At 41.7% G+C, this 20,528-nt stretch overlaps 1 pseudogene across 1 annotated transcript; it reads left to right on the forward strand.

Moving 5' to 3' along the window:
* Nucleotides 1-3,639: 3,639 nt before the first annotated feature.
* On the forward strand, nucleotides 3,640-13,934 carry LOC310795630 (myosin heavy chain, fast skeletal muscle-like; annotated as a pseudogene). Its single transcript has 32 exons — nucleotides 3,640-3,846; nucleotides 3,933-4,076; nucleotides 4,166-4,322; nucleotides 4,836-4,863; nucleotides 4,945-5,056; nucleotides 5,155-5,247; nucleotides 5,362-5,425; nucleotides 5,514-5,612; nucleotides 5,704-5,807; nucleotides 5,931-6,069; nucleotides 6,218-6,336; nucleotides 7,422-7,571; nucleotides 7,679-7,849; nucleotides 7,944-8,244; nucleotides 8,631-8,701; nucleotides 8,798-8,885; nucleotides 8,992-9,109; nucleotides 9,196-9,319; nucleotides 9,506-9,642; nucleotides 9,742-9,997; nucleotides 10,378-10,620; nucleotides 10,706-10,882; nucleotides 10,963-11,108; nucleotides 11,229-11,319; nucleotides 11,423-11,812; nucleotides 11,949-12,075; nucleotides 12,177-12,295; nucleotides 12,379-12,575; nucleotides 12,862-13,045; nucleotides 13,139-13,304; nucleotides 13,462-13,586; nucleotides 13,742-13,934. The product of its transcript is annotated as a myosin heavy chain, fast skeletal muscle-like (transcript).
* The last annotated feature ends 6,594 nt before the right edge of the window (nucleotides 13,935-20,528 follow it).

Consider the following 20,528-nt stretch of genomic DNA (forward strand, 5'->3'; position numbering starts at 1 on the left):
ATGTTCACACCAATGTTTTTATGTTTGGTCAGGTTACATGCACCGGTCCAAACATAAAAACAACATAAAAACATTGGTGTGAACATACTCACGGCTTCTCTCTTCAATCTGTGGTTATAACTGGCGCTGAAATGGCATGGAGATTCCTTCAGGAAATACTTCCGTTCAAGTGCCCGCCCTCCGCCTTGTCTCGTACTGGATTGGATGTTGCCAAGCTATCACTCCGATCGACACTGGCCAATAGGGACGTGCGTTACTTCTTTCTGCTGTAGGTCCCGCCCTTATTGTAACAGAAAAAGTTTTGCAAAACTCAGGTTTTGCAAACAAAACTTTTCATTTCGCAAAAGAAAAGTTGAGCTTTGTAAGCAAAGGTAATGGTTTCGCAAACAAATGTTTTGGAGTTGAGAACAAAATGTTTGTGTTTGCATGCAACTTTTTTTAATTCACATTAATGAAAAATCTAAAAACATTTATTTTATTTTATTTTTAAATTTTTCTTTGATTGGATTGTTGATAGTTTTGTTTTCAAATCTATGTTTTTGCTTACGGATCTATTTTTTGATTACAAAGTGGATTTATTTTCTCACAGATACAGTCTTTGGTTACAGGATGTAAACTTTCAGTCACAGAATAAAGACACATATATCTCTCCATATTTTCTCCGGGTGCTCCGGTTTCCTCCCACCACCTAAAGACATGTACAGTATGTTAGGGTTAATACTCCTGTCAGTGCCCCTGTCCAAGGCAATGGCAAAAGAACTGGAGTTGGTCCCCGGGCGCTGCACTGCGGCTGCGCACTGCGACTGCGCACTGCGGCTGCGCACTGCTCCTAGTTCTAGTAGAGGATGGGTCAAATGCAGACGATGAATTTTCCCATGGGGATAAATAAAGGATAACTTATAACTTAACTTAACTTAATTTAACTTTATATTGACAATTTGACACTTTATTCATTGAACACAGTCAGGAGCCTCAGTAGTGGGTGGAAGAACCATACGCATCCACAACAGCCTGGCACCTCCTCCTCATGCTGGTCAGCAGCCTGATCACATGTTGCTGTGGGCAACTTACAGCTTACTCCAAATAATGTTTCAACTTTGCTTCTGCACCAACTTAACCTGCCACGGTTCTTTTCCAACCTAGGGCTGTGCAATACAATCTATACGGCAATATATCGCAATACTTTTTTCTGCAGTACTGTATCATATTTCAGAAAAATATTGTGATATATCGCCATATTGATTTTTTTGCACATCCGTGTGTTCAGTGACACAATAAGAATACAACACTCAGTAGTTTTGACTAAATTTGTCCACTAAGTTTTCAATATAAAGTGATGTACATATTATTACACTACCTGGGTGGTACACAGCGTGTTGTATTTTTTAGCTCTATTTTAACATTTTCAGTAAATTATGTACAGTATTGCAATATATCGCAATATGTATTGTATCGTAATGTATCGTGATACAATCATATCGTGACCCATGTATCGTGATACGTATCGTATCGTGAGGTCCTTGCCAATACCCAGCCCTAGGATAACCGTGGCATGTATTGAGCAGACACCAAATGAGCACTTTAGTAGAGAGCAGTGCCCAGTAGGATGCTCCAGGTGCTGCCAATCAGGTGCCCAGTTGAACCCTCGTGGGATCAGCTCGGGCATGCTGTAGCTACGTGCTAGAGTGACCAACACAACCATGTTGGCTGACCTGTGACAAATCCTGGCTGAGGAATGGAATTCCATCCCACAGCAACTCATGACCAGCGTAACATTGCCTCTTCACCTTATTTAGCCACGCCAACTTGACCCATTGTGTCATGACTTCCTGTTCAAAACGCCGGTTTTACCTGCTCATAGATATAGATGGGTCACCGCAGGCTCTGCCAATAGACCCTTTTCATGGAGGCCATTTTGTGTTGAAAAGGCAGGGTAGACACAGGTGCATGCAAAAGACTAATGAGGGTTTCCAAATTCCAATCATGGAAGTTTGAAACCCTAACCTCTGGGGGCAGCAGCCCCGTTTCAATGTGGTGCAACAGGAACTCAAGAGGCGCGGTCGGCAGCGGAAGAAAATCCCTTCCCGCTCCCTGCAAGCTCTGCCATTGGCTCCAACCGACCGGCTCCGCCCATTAATGGATCTCTTTTCCGCTCCCTGCGTGTCGCTCTCAAACCCGTCCGTCGCTATGAAACAACAATAACAACTCTAGCTCGTTGCTAGTAGCAAGTAGCAACTTGCTACACGCTGAAAATGGTAAGTTTTGACTACACACCGGTCACGTTCACTTTCATTTTGATCGGGTAAAGCGCAGCATGCGTGCGAGCGCTGTTACACCCCTTTTGACAGAGCCTGCCGACAGATATTCGATGCAAGTCGAAAGTCTGTCTCTGACCTAGCAAGCCAACTTGAAATAGAGATTGTGAGTTCCCAACTCTGCACCAACCACACATAAACACAAAGCTGCCCCTTGTTAGCTCAATACAGTTGAAACTAAGATATTCCATTAAAAACACCTTTTTTCTAGCCACAGATTTAGCTACTGCATCAACGAACTTCACATGTAGCTTTAGCTAATCGCTCCCTGGCCGACATAAGTTCCTGTTGCCAAATCTCGCCAGAGTGTGTAAAAAAGGGTAACGTTCCGGGCAGCACCCTGCCCTTCCTCTGAGGAAAAGTTACCCTTTTTACCGGTGTAAAATAAATACACTCAACTTGGAGGCTTTGCAGTGTGCGAGCTTTCCCTTTTCTCTCATCAGTCTCTACCTCGAGCTCTGCACCTGCCCTATTCAGGTTTTGGATGTTGCGTGTCTCTACTTTTTCTCATTACACACCCCAACTGCCCATCCGTCCTATTTTAGCTGCCGCATGTCTGATACCCTAGTCAGTGCGTCATGCTTCAAACCATTCCATGAAACCTGAACCATGATAAAACAAGTTTATATGTGCAAGGATTCAGGAACGAGTGTTTCAAATGATATATAGTATTCCCTGGCTGTCATCTTCACCACATTTGGCATGTTACCCATTTAACTTGTGCTTCGCTGGCAAAACAAATCCAATATAAAAGGAGTCCAACAGGAGCCTGTCTGTGTGTGGTAGCAGACCTGTGAAGTTCCAGCTTGTGGTGAGAGCCTCTAAAATTATGCTTTATCCAATTTTTGATGTGTGCCACTTTTTTGAAATGAACTTGGAGTACTGTGTAACGTGTAGGAACAGGACAAGTTTATTCAACGGTGACTCCATGCTATTCCCCCCAAACAGGATTCTGGAATATACCGCTACTTCACTTTTGACTGTGAGAAAGGGTCAGGTAAGAACTTTTCTTTCTTTCTTAGGCCTACTATGGAACATATTTTCTTTATGGTAACCCTGTTATATTTAGACAAAATTTATCCATAGGCTACTTTTTAAAGTCACTTACCAGCCCAGCCTATAAAGGGACAACCTGTACAAATGAGCTAATCAGCTATTTGAAGACCAACAAGGATGATGCATGAACATGATATATAGTGGTGGATATATTCACTTGTTCAGATGAACTCTATTAGGTGATGAGGTGATGGTCGACCACATGAACTTGGCACATGGGTCTGATTATACTTTATTTGGAATTACCACACAGAAGTAAGCCGTCACCATGAGTACGGACGCGGAGATGGCGGTTTATGGCAAGGCCGCCATTTACCTCCGTAAGCCAGAGAGGGAGAGGATTGAGGCTCAAAGCACACCTTTTGATGCCAAAACTGCTGCCTATGTGGCTGATAAGGTGGAGCTGTACCTTAAATGTACAATCCTGTCGAAAGAGGGTGGCAAAGCCACAGTCAAACTCCTTGACAACGATGAGGTACGTTTAAGTTTAATCAAACTTACAGCAGTGTAACTTACTGTTGGAATTTAAACACAAACTGAAAGTGTGTTTCAATATTTCAGGAGAGGACAGTTAAGGAGGAGGATGTCCACCCTATGAACCCTCCCAAGTATGACAAAATTGAGGACATGGCCATGATGACCCATCTCAATGAAGCCTCTGTGCTGTATAACCTCAAAGAGCGTTATGCAGCATGGATGATCTACGTAAGATACTGTGCCTATGGAGTAAATATTGTATATGGAATGAAAACATACTGTACTGTAAGTAACCACATCTCTCTCCTCCCCTTCAGACCTACTCTGGGCTGTTCTGTGCCACTGTGAACCCCTACAAGTGGCTCCCAGTGTACGATGCTGAGGTTGTAAGTGCTTACAGAGGCAAAAAGCGTATGGAGGCCCCACCCCACATCTTCTCTGTCTCTGACAATGCCTTCCAATTCATGCTTGTTGGTATGTCCTTGTAAAAATGTATACATTGTCAATAAACATGTTACATAGGTGATCAATTGAAGAGAAACTCCGCACATCTTTCAGGCCAGGTGCGTCGGGCAAAGACAAAAACGTCCGTAATAAGTGAAAAAAAGTCCCGCACACTGTGAAGTTGCAATCAAATTTGTTTTACTGTGACGTTTCGGTCACCGACCTTTTTCAAACAAAGGTCATGTCTTGTTTGAAAAAGGTCGGTGACCGAAACGTCACAGTAAAACAAATTTGATTGCAACTTCACAGTGTGCGGGACTTTTTTTCACTTATTACGGACATAGGTGATCAATAAAATAATAATAATAACAATAATAATAACAATTATATATATATATATACCATATATATATATACGGTATATATACATATATATATATATACCATATATATATACCGGTAAATATATATATATATATATATATATACGGTATATATATATTTATATATATATATTTATAATTTTCTTTTTTCCTTTTACAGATAGGGAGAACCAGTCTGTCTTGATCACGTAAGTTTCCCATCTGATAATCTTCAACATCAATATAATACCATTATTTGACTGAATTTCTTCAAATCTATCTATACCCAGTGGAGAATCTGGTGCTGGAAAGACTGTGAACACAAAGCGTGTCATCCAGTACTTTGCAACAATCTCAGTGGGGGCGGGAGAAAAGGCCTCCCAAGGATCAGGAAAGATTAAGGTATACTATTAAGCTAGATTTCTCAGAACATGGAAAGTATTTGCGGGAAGGAAAAAAATTTCAGATATCAATGTTAAAATCTAAAACCTGAACTATAGGGCTCACTGGAGGATCAGATTATTGCAGCCAATCCCTTGCTGGAATCCTATGGTAATGCCAAGACTGTGAGGAACGACAACTCCTCTCGCTTTGTAAGTATGGAAGCAGTTCTGTCTGCAACCTCTGTCTGTGTGTGTTGGGGGGGGGGGGTATCATTATATATCACCAGTGTAGAGCTACATTAAATACTATGCTCCTTCAAACAGGGTAAATTCATCAGAATCCATTTCGGCGCAACTGGTAAACTGTCTAGTGCTGATATTGAGACATGTAAGTAAAAAGTCCTTATGGTGATGATGAATGAAAATGGCTGCCATAATCAGTGGACCAGATTTTAAGTTATTAACAACTCTTACAGATCTGCTGGAGAAGTCCAGAGTGACATTCCAGCTTCCTGATGAGAGAGGCTACCACATCTTCTACCAGATGATGACCAACCACAAGACTGATGTTCTTGGTAAGATGAGTAACTGATCGTGCTAACCCTAACGCAAACTGTTTACATAATCCATAATCACTCATTCCTTTCTACCTTTGTAAATCTCCAGAAATGTCGCTCCTCACCACCAACCCCTATGACTTCCCCATGTGCAGTCAGGGTCACATCACTGTGGCCAGCATCGATGACAAAGCAGAGTTGGATGCCACTGATGTGAGTGATGTTCAGTTCCGACACATTTTCTCATGCTTTGTGCATTAAATCATCACCATCACGGTTTCTTATTAATTTTCTGAAGTGATTTTGACTCACCATTGACACATCATTCGAATACAGGAGGCTATTGAGATTCTGGGCTTCAATGGTGAGGAGAGGGTGGCCATCTACAAGTTTACTGGTTCTGTGCTCCACCATGGTAACATGAAGTTCAAGCAGAAGCAGCGTGAAGAGCAGGCTGAGCCAGACGGCACAGAGGGTGAGTTTAAACTTCATCCCAAAGTGGATACGTCTGAATAGCTTTGAAATTAAATTTTAATCACAGCAGTTAAGTTTGTATTTTCTGTTATATTGGCTTTGACAGTCATTGTCACATATCTATAATGTATTTCATGTGGATCTTTCAGAGGCTGACAAGATTAGCTACCTGCTGGGTCTGAACTCAGCTGACATGCTGAAGGCTCTGTGCTACCCCAGAGTGAAGGTCGGAAATGAGTATGTCACCAAGGGACAGACTGTACCTCAGGTGAGCAAGATGCATCATTGTCTTGTTTCTTTAGTTTAGGGGGGGGGGGGTCACATTGACATTTTAGGATTCCTCATTTGGCAGGTCATTAATACAAAGAAATTCAATTATGTGAAAGCATTCTTATTTTTTACTGATTGCTTGTGAAGACATTATCGTTAGCTGTAAAACACTGTCTACTATTAAGAAAAACCTAACTTTGGATTACACTGCTAAATTATGTAATGTATCTACCCTTTTAGCAGTGGAAAATCAAACATAAATTTGTATATTCTGCCATAGACTCACGTACGAGGCTTGAAAATAATTCTTACTTTTAAACATAATTTTTTATACATACACACGCATATACACTTGCAACACTTAAGAGCAAGGGGTACACTGCCATTTAACATTTAATGGAGCACTTTATAATCCTCCTGCCCAGTTGCCCCACACACAGACTAACATGTAACCCCCCACCCCTCCCATGCATACACACACACGCGCACACACACACACACACACACACACACGCACACGCACACATACCCACGTACTGTACATACAGGAATTAAATGGGGGGGGGGGGGATAAGGAAAGGGAAAAGAAACAAAACCATAAAAAAAAAAAAAAAGGAATGCGAGTTTCACCTGCTGCACGGCTGGAAGCCTCTGAAGGCTATTTACATATGAAAGAAAGGGTTCCCATCTAATATTGGGACAGAAATAGAACATATGACTAAGGTGGGCAGGGGCGTGGCTACATCTGTCACATCTGTTATCTACATTGGGATAGATTTCTGACAGTCTGGCTTTAGAATAACGGAGCCTGTGTGCAGCACCTTGAATTGTATGAGACCCAGCCGAGCACATGATGTTGTAGAACTAACCCTATCAACTGCTCCAGGCCACCAATCATCAGAGAACTCAATACCCATTTCCTCCTCCCAGGCTGATTTAGCTTTCACAACACATTTGTTATTAAATGACATAATGGAGGAGTAAATCTGAGCTATATGTGATCTCTGATCGAGTGAAAGATTAAGTAATCTATGTGCTCAGGTTGGACTAAAATTGATTCACGCTAATGTCTACTTTCTTCAGGTCAATAACTCAGTGAGCGCTCTGGCTAAGTCCATCTATGAGAGGATGTTCTTGTGGATGGTCATCCGCATCAACCAGCAGCTGGACACCAAGCAAGCAAGGCAGTTCTACATTGGTGTGCTGGACATTGCTGGTTTTGAAATCTTTGATGTAAGTATTCATTCATGGTGATGGATAGACTGTTTAATTTAATCATCTTTCATAGTTTTATCATGCATTGCTGCGAGAGGTTAAGATAATCCTTTGTCCACTAACAGTACAACAGCATGGAGCAGCTGTGCATCAACTTCACCAATGAGAAACTGCAACAGTTCTTCAACCACACCATGTTTGTCCTGGAGCAAGAGGAGTACAAGAAGGAGGGCATCATCTGGGAGTTCATTGACTTCGGCATGGACTTGGCTGCCTGCATTGAGCTTATTGAAAAGGTACAGAATAATGTTGTGACTATGTAAGTATTGTTTGAATACTTCATTACAACAATGGCTCTTCATGATGTATCTCTTTGCACCTTTTATACAGCCGTTGGGCATCTTCTCCATCCTTGAAGAGGAGTGCATGTTCCCCAAGGCTTCAGATACGACCTTCAAGAACAAACTGTATGACCAGCATCTTGGTAAAAGCAAAGCATTTGAGAAACCAAAGCCCGCCAAAGGCAAGGCTGAGGCCCACTTCTCCCTGGTGCACTACGCTGGAACTGTGGACTACAATATTACTGGCTGGCTGGACAAGAACAAGGATCCCCTGAATGATTCTGTTGTACAGCTTTACCAGAAGTCCTCAGTTAAGCTGCTGCCTGTCCTGTATCCACCTGTTGTTGAAGGTACAATATAGCATCAATATATCGTCTTCCCCATACCTCCACTCCTTTTGATCGTTTGATTGATGAAGTTCCAGGTCATTAATTATCATTAGAAACAAAGAAATGTTTAATAAATATGGCTCACACACTGGCTTTGCAATTAATTATCACTCTGGTTACGGTTATAAAAGCCAGTCCCTGACAGTTTATGTTTCAGTAGTATACAAATGAGAAGGTGACCATACGCACATCCCATAAACTGCTGTCTCCTCTGTACCTCCCTGTTGTTGGTGTGATATACCTTTGAAAAAACTGAAATAATTTTTCTGTAATTAGATTTTTTTCACCATGACTTGATCTAAAGTTTAAATTTCCTCTCTACCTTAAAATGATCAATTGAAAAACAGAGGCTGGTGGCGCCAAGAAGGGAGGCAAGAAGAAGGGTGGTTCCATGCAGACTGTGTCTTCAGCGTTCAGGGTAAGAAGGTTTAAGAACATCATCAAGTCAGTTTGGAGTTATACTCAAATGTATAGAACTTCACAAAGAACATTTGGTTTCATCTTCTATCTCTAGGAGAACTTGGGCAAGCTGATGACAAACTTGCACCGCACCCATCCCCACTTTGTGCGTTGTCTCATTCCCAATGAGTCAAAGACTCCAGGTACACTGTCAGCTGACATGATCTTTCTAGTGTCTGATCTTAATAGATATTTAGTGAATCATTGGGAGTCATTACTTTGTCCAAATGAACACAACTTTTTGTACAGGTCTGATGGAGAATTTCCTGGTCATCCACCAGCTGAGGTGTAATGGTGTACTGGAGGGTATCAGAATCTGCAGAAAGGGCTTCCCCAGCAGAATCCCCTATGCTGATTTCAAGCAGAGGTATTGTTGAATGTTTGATAAGGGATTTCTGATGCAAGATAAGAGGAGAAAGTGCTCACTATGAACACATTGTCTCTTTCAAAAAGGTACAAAGTACTGAATGCCAGTGCGTGCCCTGAAGGAACATTCATTGACAACAAGAAAGCCTCAGAGAAGCTGCTTGGATCAATTGATGTGCCTCATGACGAGTATAAATTTGGACACACCAAGGTGAGTATTCAGGAAGAGAAAAAACTAAACACGTTTCCACCAATGAACAATACAGATTTGGGCACTAAGGTAAACACATTGCTTACAGCACCTACCTTACCTACTGTACCTAACTTTGTTGTAGCAAACACCTTTAAAGTTCCAAATCAATCAACAATAATGGTATATTTGATCTATTGTATTCAGGTCTTCTTCAAAGCTGGTCTGCTGGGTGTTCTTGAGGAGATGAGAGATGAGAAGCTTGCTTCTCTGGTCACCATGACTCAGGCTCTTGTCCGTGGTTACCTCATGAGGAAGGAGTTTGTTAAGATGATGGCAAACAGGCATGTAGAAGATAACCATTCTAAATAAATATTTCTGTCATATACCATCCAATCCAATAGTGGCTTTATCCATGACATTAATTTTCTTCTTTTCTATAGGGATGCTATTTTCACCATCCAGTACAACGTCCGCTCATTCATGAATGTCAAACACTGGCCATGGATGAAGGTCTACTACAAGATCAAACCTCTTCTGCAGAGTGCTGAAACTGAGAAGGAGCTGGCCGAGATGAAGGAAAACTATGAGAAGATGAAAACAGACCTGGCCGCGGCCCTGGCTAAGAAGAAGGATCTAGAGGAGAAGATGGTGTCTCTTCTGCAGGAGAAGAATGATTTGCAGTTTCAAATGACATCTGTGAGTAGATTTAATTTATTATTATTATTGTTATTATTATTACTATTACTATTACATTCCAGGACCGCCTGTCTGTCTGTCTTTCCTTCGAGTATATGTAGAACCGTTGGTCGGATCGACTTCAAACTTGGGGAACTTGGCAAACTTAGAGCAGGAGTGGGCAATTATTTTTGCTGGGGGGCTGCATGACAAACCCAGATTGTTGCCGGGGACTTATTTGTTTTGTTTTTGGCCATGTCATAACCTAATTTTATCACTAGATTAAATTATAGAAAACATACTGTGCACCTATTCTTCAGTATTTATTATATTGAAAATCACTCCAAACTGCCAATTTAGGTCATCGCATTAGAATTATTATTTTTTTCATTGTGAACTAGGAAGGAGAGAATCTGAATGATGCTGAGGAGAGATGTGAGGGACTTATCAAGAGTAAGATCCAGCTGGAAGCCAAACTCAAAGAGACAACTGAGAGACTGGAGGATGAGGAGGAAATGAATGCTGAGCTGACTGCCAAAAAAAGGAAACTGGAGGATGAATGCTCTGAGCTCAAGAAGGACATTGATGACCTGGAGCTTACCTTGGCCAAAGTGGAGAAGGAGAAACATGCCACTGAGAACAAGGTTAATGAGTCTCCATGCCAGCTAATAAAACAAATAATGTCAGAAGAATCACCCATTTTAAACTAAATATTTCTTACAAATTTAGGTGAAGAACCTGACAGAGGAGATGGCCTCTCAGGATGAGAGCCTTGCTAAGCTGACCAAGGAGAAGAAAGCCCTCCAAGAGGCACATCAGCAGACTCTTGATGACCTGCAGGCAGAGGAAGACAAAGTCAACACTCTGACCAAGGCCAAGACCAAGCTTGAGCAACAAGTGGACGATGTGAGTTTATGATGTCAGTATGGCAAAAAAGATAGGTTGGCTCTTGAACTTGATAATTACAAACCTGTCTTAATGTGCAGCTTGAAGGTTCCCTGGAGCAAGAGAAGAAGCTCCGCATGGACCTTGAGAGAACCAAGAGGAAGCTTGAGGGTGATCTGAAACTGGCCCAGGAAAGCATCATGGACCTTGAGAATGATAAGCAGCAGTCTGATGAGAAAATTAAGAAGTAAAATTATTTTTATTTTTCATTTCATTTGTTCATGACAGACCCAATCACATGTGTTTGATGATCTGATGGTTTGGATGGAATGTTAGTAAATATTCTCTGTATCTACAATTCTCACAGGAAAGATTTTGAAACCAGCCAGCTCCTCAGTAAGATTGAGGATGAACAGTCCATGGGTGCTCAGCTTCAGAAGAAAATCAAGGAGCTTCAGGTGACACATTTACTACGTAACATTTATGTATTTTTTAAATTTCTCTTGTGGCTTTTAATTAAAGTGAACATTTGCTCCAAATTATAATATTTACATTCAATAGGCCCGAATTGAGGAACTGGAGGAAGAAATTGAAGCTGAGCGTGCTGCTCGTGCCAAGGTTGAGAAGCAGAGAGCTGACCTCTCCAGAGAACTTGAAGAGATCAGTGAGAGACTTGAGGAGGCTGGTGGAGCCACTGCTGCTCAGATTGAGATGAACAAGAAGCGCGAGGCAGAGTTCCAGAAGCTGCGTCGTGACCTTGAGGAGTCCACCCTACAGCATGAAGCCACCGCTGCTGCTCTCCGCAAGAAGCAGGCTGACAGTGTTGCTGAGCTGGGAGAACAGATCGACAACCTCCAGCGTGTCAAGCAGAAGCTTGAGAAGGAGAAGAGTGAATACAAGATGGAGATCGATGACCTTTCCAGCAACATGGAAGCTGTTGCTAAAGCAAAGGTACATGATATATAATAGCAACAGGTTCATTGATATATTTGTATTAAAATATTTTAACATCAAAAATCTAATCTCAGATCCAGAAAATAATGTACGGTACATACTGAAAACAAATATTTTTTGTAATTGTTCTTAGGGAAACCTGGAGAAGATGTGCCGAACTCTTGAGGATCAATTCAGTGAACTCAAGACCAAGAACGATGAAACTGTCCGTCAGAGTAATGACTCAAGTGCACAGAAAGCACGTCTCCTGACAGAAAATGGTATGTAGGCCTTTAGTTCACCATTCAAACAGGGTATTCTGCTGTGTGAATTTTTAGAGAAACTGCGCATACAAAACTGATCATTCCAATATTCACACAAGGTGAGTTCGGACGTCAGATTGAAGAGAAAGAAGCTCTTGTCGCCCAACTGACCAGAGGCAAGCAGGCCTTCACACAGCAGATTGAGGAGCTGAAGAGACAGATTGAGGAGGAGGTTAAGGTAAGAAACGATTGAGTGTCCATTGATAAACTCTTGTTTGGAATTTGGACATTTTTCACACTTGATCATCTTTAATTTAACAGGCCAAGAATGCCCTTGCCCATGGTGTGCAATCAGCCCGCCATGACTGTGATCTTCTGAGGGAGCAGTTTGAGGAAGAGCAGGAGGCGAAGGCTGAGCTGCAACGTGGAATGTCCAAGGCCAACAGTGAAGTGGCCCAGTGGAGGAGCAAGTATGAGACTGATGCCATCCAGCGCACTGAGGAGCTTGAGGAGGCCAAGTGAGTAAAATCAAAATCCACACATCAATGCCCAGTTCAGAATTGGAGCGTAGTGTTATTGGTAGTAGCCATGCCAATTATGTCAAAACAGTTAAATGTTATTATGTTTGTTTAGTTCTGAAATATTGGGTGAAATTGGGCAATATTTTGATTTGCAATGGAATTTTAAAATTGTAAAGTATCTACAGTACATCCATGAAATCTACCCCTCCAACTTCTATCACGTCAAACATCTAGGCTTCAGTTACTTGTTTTCATTGAGAGACAAATTACAAATATTCAACAGGAAAAAGCTTGCCCAGCGCCTTCAGGAGGCTGAGGAGCAGATTGAGGCTGTGAATTCCAAGTGTGCCTCTCTGGAGAAGACCAAACAGAGGCTCCAGGGTGAGGTGGAGGACCTCATGATTGATGTGGAGAGGGCCAATGGGCTGGCTGCCAACCTTGACAAGAAGCAGAGGAACTTTGACAAGGTAGGATTGTTATTTATTCTTGAAGTATAATCAGCTGTTTTTGTAATGATGAATATGAAACTAAGTCAACTGTATGGGTTGCATCTTATTCAGGTCTTGGCAGAGTGGAAACAAAAGTTTGAGGAGGGTCAGGCAGAGCTTGAAGGAGCTCAGAAAGAGGCTCGTTCTCTCAGCACTGAGCTGTTCAAGATGAAGAACTCTTATGAGGAAGCTCTGGATCAGCTGGAGACCCTGAAGCGCGAGAACAAGAACCTGCAACGTGAGTTCTCCCAGATAATGTTAGAATTTGCTGTTTGGTTGGCTTGAAATGAGATCACGCTGGATCAATATCTAATAATCTAGTACATTCATTTGAATTAACAATATAATCTACATTTCAAGATTTAACAATATTAAACACGTACATTTTTCTACAGAGGAGATCTCAGACCTGACTGAACAGATTGGTGAGACTGGAAAGAACATCCATGAGCTGGAGAAATCCAAGAAGCAGGTTGAGACAGAGAAGTCTGAAATCCAGACAGCACTTGAGGAAGCTGAGGTAAAATTTCTTATAGACTGGAGTTTAACATTTTAATTCTTAATTTGGGTATTTGTTTTCTACAAGAAAATTAAATCGTTTGTCAAAAAATGGAAGATTGTCTACATATTCAAAAGGTAGGAAAGGCTCTCTTTTAATAATTTTTAAATCATTAGGGAACACTGGAGCATGAAGAATCCAAGATTCTGCGTGTCCAGCTGGAGCTCAACCAGGTTAAGGGTGAGGTTGACAGAAAGCTGGCAGAGAAAGATGAGGAGATGGAGCAGATCAAGAGGAACAGCCAGAGGGTGACTGACTCCATGCAGGGCACTCTTGACTCTGAGGTCAGGAGCAGGAATGATGCCTTGAGAATCAAGAAGAAGATGGAGGGAGACCTGAATGAGATGGAGATTCAGCTGAGTCATTCTAACCGCCAGGCTTCTGAGGCCCAAAAGCAGCTGAGGACTGTCCAGGGACAACTGAAGGTAGGACACACAGCAGTTGTACAGACATAAATAGACATTGTTAGTGGAGCCACATTCTGATATTTCTGTAAATAATTTTCGTGACATTCTTATTTTTATTTATTTTTATTAGGATGCCCAGTTGCACCTTGATGATGCTCTCAGAGCACAGGAAGACCTCAAGGAGCAGGCTGCCATGGTGGATCGTAGGAATGGTCTCATGGTGGCTGAAATTGAGGAGCTCAGAGCTGGTCTAGAACAGACAGAGAGAGGCCGCAAAGTGGCTGAGCAAGAGCTGGTGGATGCTAGTGAGCGTGTTGGCCTTCTGCACTCTCAGGTAAACAAACAAAGTAATGTATTCATGAATTCACAAATCTATACATTTTGAAAATAATGTGTTTATATCATATTCATAACTAAACTTTTTATTTTCTCATTTAGAATTCAAGCCTTCTGAACACAAAGAAGAAGCTGGAGACTGACCTGGTCCAGGTCCAGAGTGAAGTAGATGACACTGTTCAGGAAGCAAGGAATGCAGAGGAGAAGGCCAAGAAGGCCATCACTGATGTACGTTTAAATTGCAGTTGTTACTTTCTTACTTTCTTTGTATTGCTCTTTTTTTCTTGTTATTCTCCTAATACACGTTATCTTTTCTAGGCTGCTATGATGGCTGAGGAGCTGAAGAAGGAGCAGGACACTAGCTCTCACCTGGAGAGGATGAAGAAGAACCTGGAGGTTACTGTCAAGGACCTGCAGCACCGCCTGGATGAGGCTGAGAACTTGGCAATGAAGGGTGGCAAGAAGCAGCTCCAGAAACTGGAGTCTAGAGTAAGAGACAGATGTTAAAATGTTCATAGTAAATGTACGACTGTTTCAGAGAAGAAATTAATTCGTAATGCCTGACTCTTTTCTGAAGGTGCATGAGCTGGAGGGAGAGGTTGATGCAGAGCAGAGACGAGGAGCAGATGCTGTGAAGGGTGTCCGCAAATATGAAAGGAGAGTGAAGGAACTCACCTACCAGGTATAATCTGATTTACAGCTGATGCAGCCATATAATTCAAATATACATAGTTATTACTAGACATTTACACGTGCATATTTACTTTGTCATAGACTGAAGAGGACAAGAAAAATGTTGCCAGGCTGCAGGATCTGGTAGATAAGCTGCAGCTCAAGGTGAAGGCCTACAAGAGGCAGGCTGAGGAAGCGGTAAGGGCAACATATTGTTTTTGTTGTTGTTTGTTTCTTCTTGTTATGGGCTCTAGGGGCTTAAACCCGATTGTTTTTGTACTGGTTTATTCCTTTTCTGCCTCGACACAAATTTCTGTGAGTTGGTACATGCCAGAAAAATGAAATTGGTACTCAAAATATTTTTCGAATCGGCCTGATGGGGGCGCTATAAGTTTTTCTTAAAATTTAAAACTTTAAAGGCCATAACTTCCACACCGTTTGTCCAATTTTCAAGCAAGTTTTTTCCACATATTTAGGTGAACCTGCTCTACAAATTTGCCTCAAGGACCCTCAAGGTCCGTCTGGATTTTCTTTTTTTTTTTAAGTTTGGAAAATACATTTTTGAGATCTGCTCCTAGACCCTTTGACCCATTTCCACCAAAATCCCTCGGTTGGATTTATGGACCAAGCTCCACAAGTTGGCCTTTTGAAATCTGCTTTCGTTTCAAAGATATTAACCCTCAAATTTGTGAGAGGGCGTGGCCTCTCAGCTAAATTGTCATAACTTCACGTCCATTAATGAATCGTCACGAAACTTGGGGGAGATATCATCACTGACCATGTGTGCCAAATCACAAAAAAGGCCGTGACTTCACGCCTGTTTGTCCAATGATCGCGAAACTTTGCAGACATATCAAGGAGAATGTACTAGTCAAAAATCAGTAGTATTGTCATCATTGGTGAAAGTGGGCGGGATCTATGGTGTAACCATGTAATAGCGGTAAATCATTTCCATTCACATAATCGGTCCCAAACTGCTCAGGCCTCATCTGGAATGGCTGACATGCTATTTGTGCGATTTGAGCAAAAGTGGGCACCGCAGACGCCAAAGTGGGCGTGGCCTAACACAATAACGGCTGTAACTCCACGCCCTTTGGTTCAGTGATCGCCCAACTTGGCAGATATTACCGAGGGACATATTTTTGGACCATGTTCCAGAACCACTGCACTTTTTTGTGACGACATTGCAGTTGAGAATAGGCCTGAACCCCTGTAGTGGCCGCTTGTGGCTATATTCTTTCTACCAGATTCATACCGTACATCTCAAACAAACAAACAAAACTATTCAATTTCTTTTCTTTCTTTTTTTGGTAGTTTTAGAGTTTTCAGAACACCAACAAACAAGAACAAACTCAGACACGGCAAAAGAAAAGAAAGGGAGAAAAAAACATACATTATACAAAAACAAAAAAACAAAACGGCACATATATCAACACTCCAATATCACGATGTGGTGCCACCAGCCACACAAGGTGCTTACGTCCCCGCAAGAGACGCTACTGTATGTATGGGATCTCACACAAGGGGGACCCTTAAAGACCAGCCTGGCGAGTTACCCGTCGCCCCTAACCTCGTCATGGTAGGCCAGAAACGGGTCCCAAATAGTTAGAAATCTAGTGAGTTGGTCCTCAGGAACCTGAGTCTCTCCATCCGTATAACAGAGATCATGTCCGCCAACCACAGTTGAAAAGAGGGTGCAGAGGGAGACTTCCATTCCTGCAGAATGAGTTTCTTGGCGACAATTGTCCCCTGTGTCAGAGATTGTTGCACAGCTGTAGGGAAGTCGAGAGAGGACTCTGAGCAGCCGAAGATGGCGAGTTCTGCCTCCGACTGGAGGGTTATTTTGTAGGCCTTTGAGTACCAGTCAAATACCTTGGCCCAGAATCCGGCCAGTGAAGGGCAGAACCCAGAAGGCATGTGACAGAGTGCCCTCTGACACCTGACACCTGTCACACACTGGTATTCCGTTTCAGTTTTAAACACACAACTATCTCTATGGCATTCCAGGAGGAGCAAGCCAACGTTCATCTGTCCAAGTGCAGGAAGGTTCAGAATGAGCTGGAGGAGGCTGAGGAGCGTGCTGACATTGCTGAGACCCAGGTCAACAAACTGAGAGCTAAGACCCGTGACTCTGGCAAGGTAACTGAGGCCATTCAACACATAAACAATTTATGAAAATAAAACATTGAATTGATACTCTGTGTCACTGACTACTGCAATGTGTACTGCAATGAATATCTTGTCTTTCCTTTACAGGGAAAAGAAGCAGCTGAGTAAAACACCCTAAGTCTATTTCTCATCATATAATATGATGGGTAGGCTCCTTCTTCTTGTTCAATAAAAGTATATATGGTTCACTTTCTATCACTGTCTTCTTTATGACTTTTGGATCGTTGTTGAGACACAAACAATCTTAGGAAATCAGTGGTAAAAGCACAGATAAGTAGCCTTTATAGCAGTGGTTCTCAAACTTTTTCTGTCATGCCCCACTTTGGAGGAGGAAAAATGTTCATGCCCCACCGCCCCAACAAAATTGTAACAAAATGGTCCAAGTTTAACTTTCATTGAAATAACATCAAGATCATGACCATTCCTTTCTATTTTCTTTCAGTAATGTTGTCCAAATAAAAAAACAACTTCCATTTCAACTTCATACAAAATGTTGTGACTGCTACATTTTTTTTTATAATAAATTAAAATAATCAAACAGAAATTGCAATTGCAATCACTTTGCTAGAACAAAGTTAACCAGATTGCTCCATCAGATAAAAATCAAATGAAATGTGCAATCACTTTGTTATAATGATATCAATAAAGTTATCTGTGCAAAAGATAACAAATAATTGGCAAGAAAAAATTGCATTAAGTCTTATTATCACTGTATTAGTGGCTGCAATGAACCTGTTTTGCACTGCACATAGTTTCAAAATAATATCAATAAAGTGCAACCTGTGCAAAACTAAACAAAACAAGTTCAAATATTTGGCAATATGAATGAAGCATCCATGGAATGAATGTGAAGTCACTACAGAAGCGGGATTCATTTATTGCTCAGCGGGAAAAAAGCCTGACGTCAAAACATTGGTTCCGTGCTGCATTTCCCCCGCCGCCCCACACTTTGAGAAACACTGCTTTATAGCATGATGTATCAATATGATTCACAGTTCTTATCACTTCTTATGACTCTTACGTAAATAAAATCCACAAACAAATTCACCAGCATGTCCCAGTAGAAGTAAAACATTGATTCCTAAATAGAGCAGGCCAACTGTTGAGCTTTCATTGTATATCGATAGACAGAGTGTTAGGGTTGCTGTGAGACATGTGGATTTAGGTGCGGACACTTGATGGCCAAGACACACTTGGTAACTGAAGTCTCGATAACTAGGAACGCTGTGGAACTTGATAGCTGAGTCTGCAAGGTTCGAAAGATGGGAACTGTTGCAGAAGGTTGTCGTGAGATTAGTCTATGAACAACTGCAGAGGACCTGCAGAGCAAACCTTTATAGGTCCCGAATATGACATCACCTTGTGTTATCATCAGTGAGACCATCCGAGAGGCATGATTTAGACACTTATGAATCATGACATCATCACCGTCTGCGACATCATCAGTGATCTATGACATCACAGTAGGAATGATGACATCATCCTAACACAGAGTCATCAAAAGGGCAGAAATCATGTCCTTCATTAATACAGATACAGAAAACTTGATTTGTCCCCTCAGGGCAATTCAGTTCCTACAGTCCACCACCACGTACAAGTACACACATGACAGTCCTACAGCACAAGCCAGGGGAAACTCAGTGCATGACTTAGGAGGAAAGTGCAATACTGCTTCTCATGTGGTCCCGCAAGTTACTTTCAAAATGTAATATACTAAATATTACTAGTTACTTTCATTTGAAAGTAATAAGTTACTTTACAATATTACTGTATGTGTAGAGTAACTCATTACTTATTACACTACTTTTGCATTACTTTGACCAAAACAACAGCAGCAGCAGAATGACATCACCGCCCCGGAACCATCCAGAAAAATAATGTCAACCGCCTTGAAGTCAGTGTAAACAATCCAGAATTCTAAATGTTATTCTTTTCCTTTGTTATTGTCATCTATAGTGGTCATTTGCATAAAAACACACAGTTTGATTAGGAAATGATTGTATCTTTTTTAAATATGTGCTTTGATAAAAATAAAAAAAATGAATTTGTAACTTGAGTTACTTGACAAAGTAACTGGTATAATATTACTGAAATCCTATAAGTAATAAGTTACATTACTGAGTTACTGCTGAAAGTAATATATTACATGTAATATGTTACTTTTGTAATGACTTACCCCCAACACTGCTGCCCACAGACACACACAAGGGCAAGAATAGAGCAGGGATTCAAGTAGTTCAGATCTAGCTTATAACTAGCTTTGACACCCCCCCCCGCCACGCCACAACACACACACACACACACACACATATATATATATATATATATATATATATATATATATATATATATATAGGTCCATATAAAAAGACATACAACACTAAAAATAATCCCTACAGACAGTAAAAAAAAAAAGCAATATCCAAATAAATAGTGCAGTGTTCATAAGAGCGACAGGGGCGGACTGGGATCATAATTCAGGCCGGGCATTAGATACCAAGCAGGCCAGGCCGATACGGGCCGACGCGCGTGCCGGCGTCCAAAGGGCGCCGGCGGAAAATTTGGGGCGTTTGAAGCTCAATTTGGGCCGTTTGAAGCCCAATTTGGGCCGTTTGAAGCCAGATTTGGGTCGTTTAAAGCCAGATTTGGGCTGTTTGAAGCCCGATTTGGGCCGTTTGAAGCCCAATTTGGGCCGTTTGAAGCCCAATTTGGGCCAAGTCCAATTTTACAATGAGATGCACCCACTTTAAACCTGAATAAAGTAATAAAACCACTAGTAAACCAGTAGGCGGCGCCTGGCCTGCTGTTCAGTGAGTGGCCTGGCCTGGCTTGCAAAAAAAAAAAAAAAAATTTTTTTTTTTTTTTTTTTGGCAGGCCAGGCCAGGCCAGGCCACCGGGCATTTGCCCGACGTGCCCGATTATGCAGTCCGCCACTGAAGAGCGACATAGTGTCTCCACAGAGGTGACTGATATGTGACATCACTACAGCAGGGATTTACCAACAGCTTGATAATGACATTCAGTCGACAGATAAATATATACAACAGATTCCTCAACAGTGCCTGGAAGGTGTTATTAACACCTGCCGTGACAAACATCTGACTTGCAGAGCTCCATCTAGGTCTCCTGAGCAATATTCTCATGGCATCATGATATGCTACTTGAAGTGTGTGCATGCTTGCCCTCCTGTAATCTGACCACAGGTGAGCAGTATAGAGCGGTGTGCAGCAGTATGCTCTAAACAGAGACACCTTCACTCCATCTGTACACATGTTGAAAATACGCGCCAAAGTATTAGCTAGATATTCTACAGAATTTA

This window comes from Poromitra crassiceps (assembly GCF_964638095.1).
Source record: "Poromitra crassiceps genome assembly, chromosome: 21".
NCBI classification, from domain to species: Eukaryota; Metazoa; Chordata; class Actinopteri; order Beryciformes; family Melamphaidae; genus Poromitra; species Poromitra crassiceps.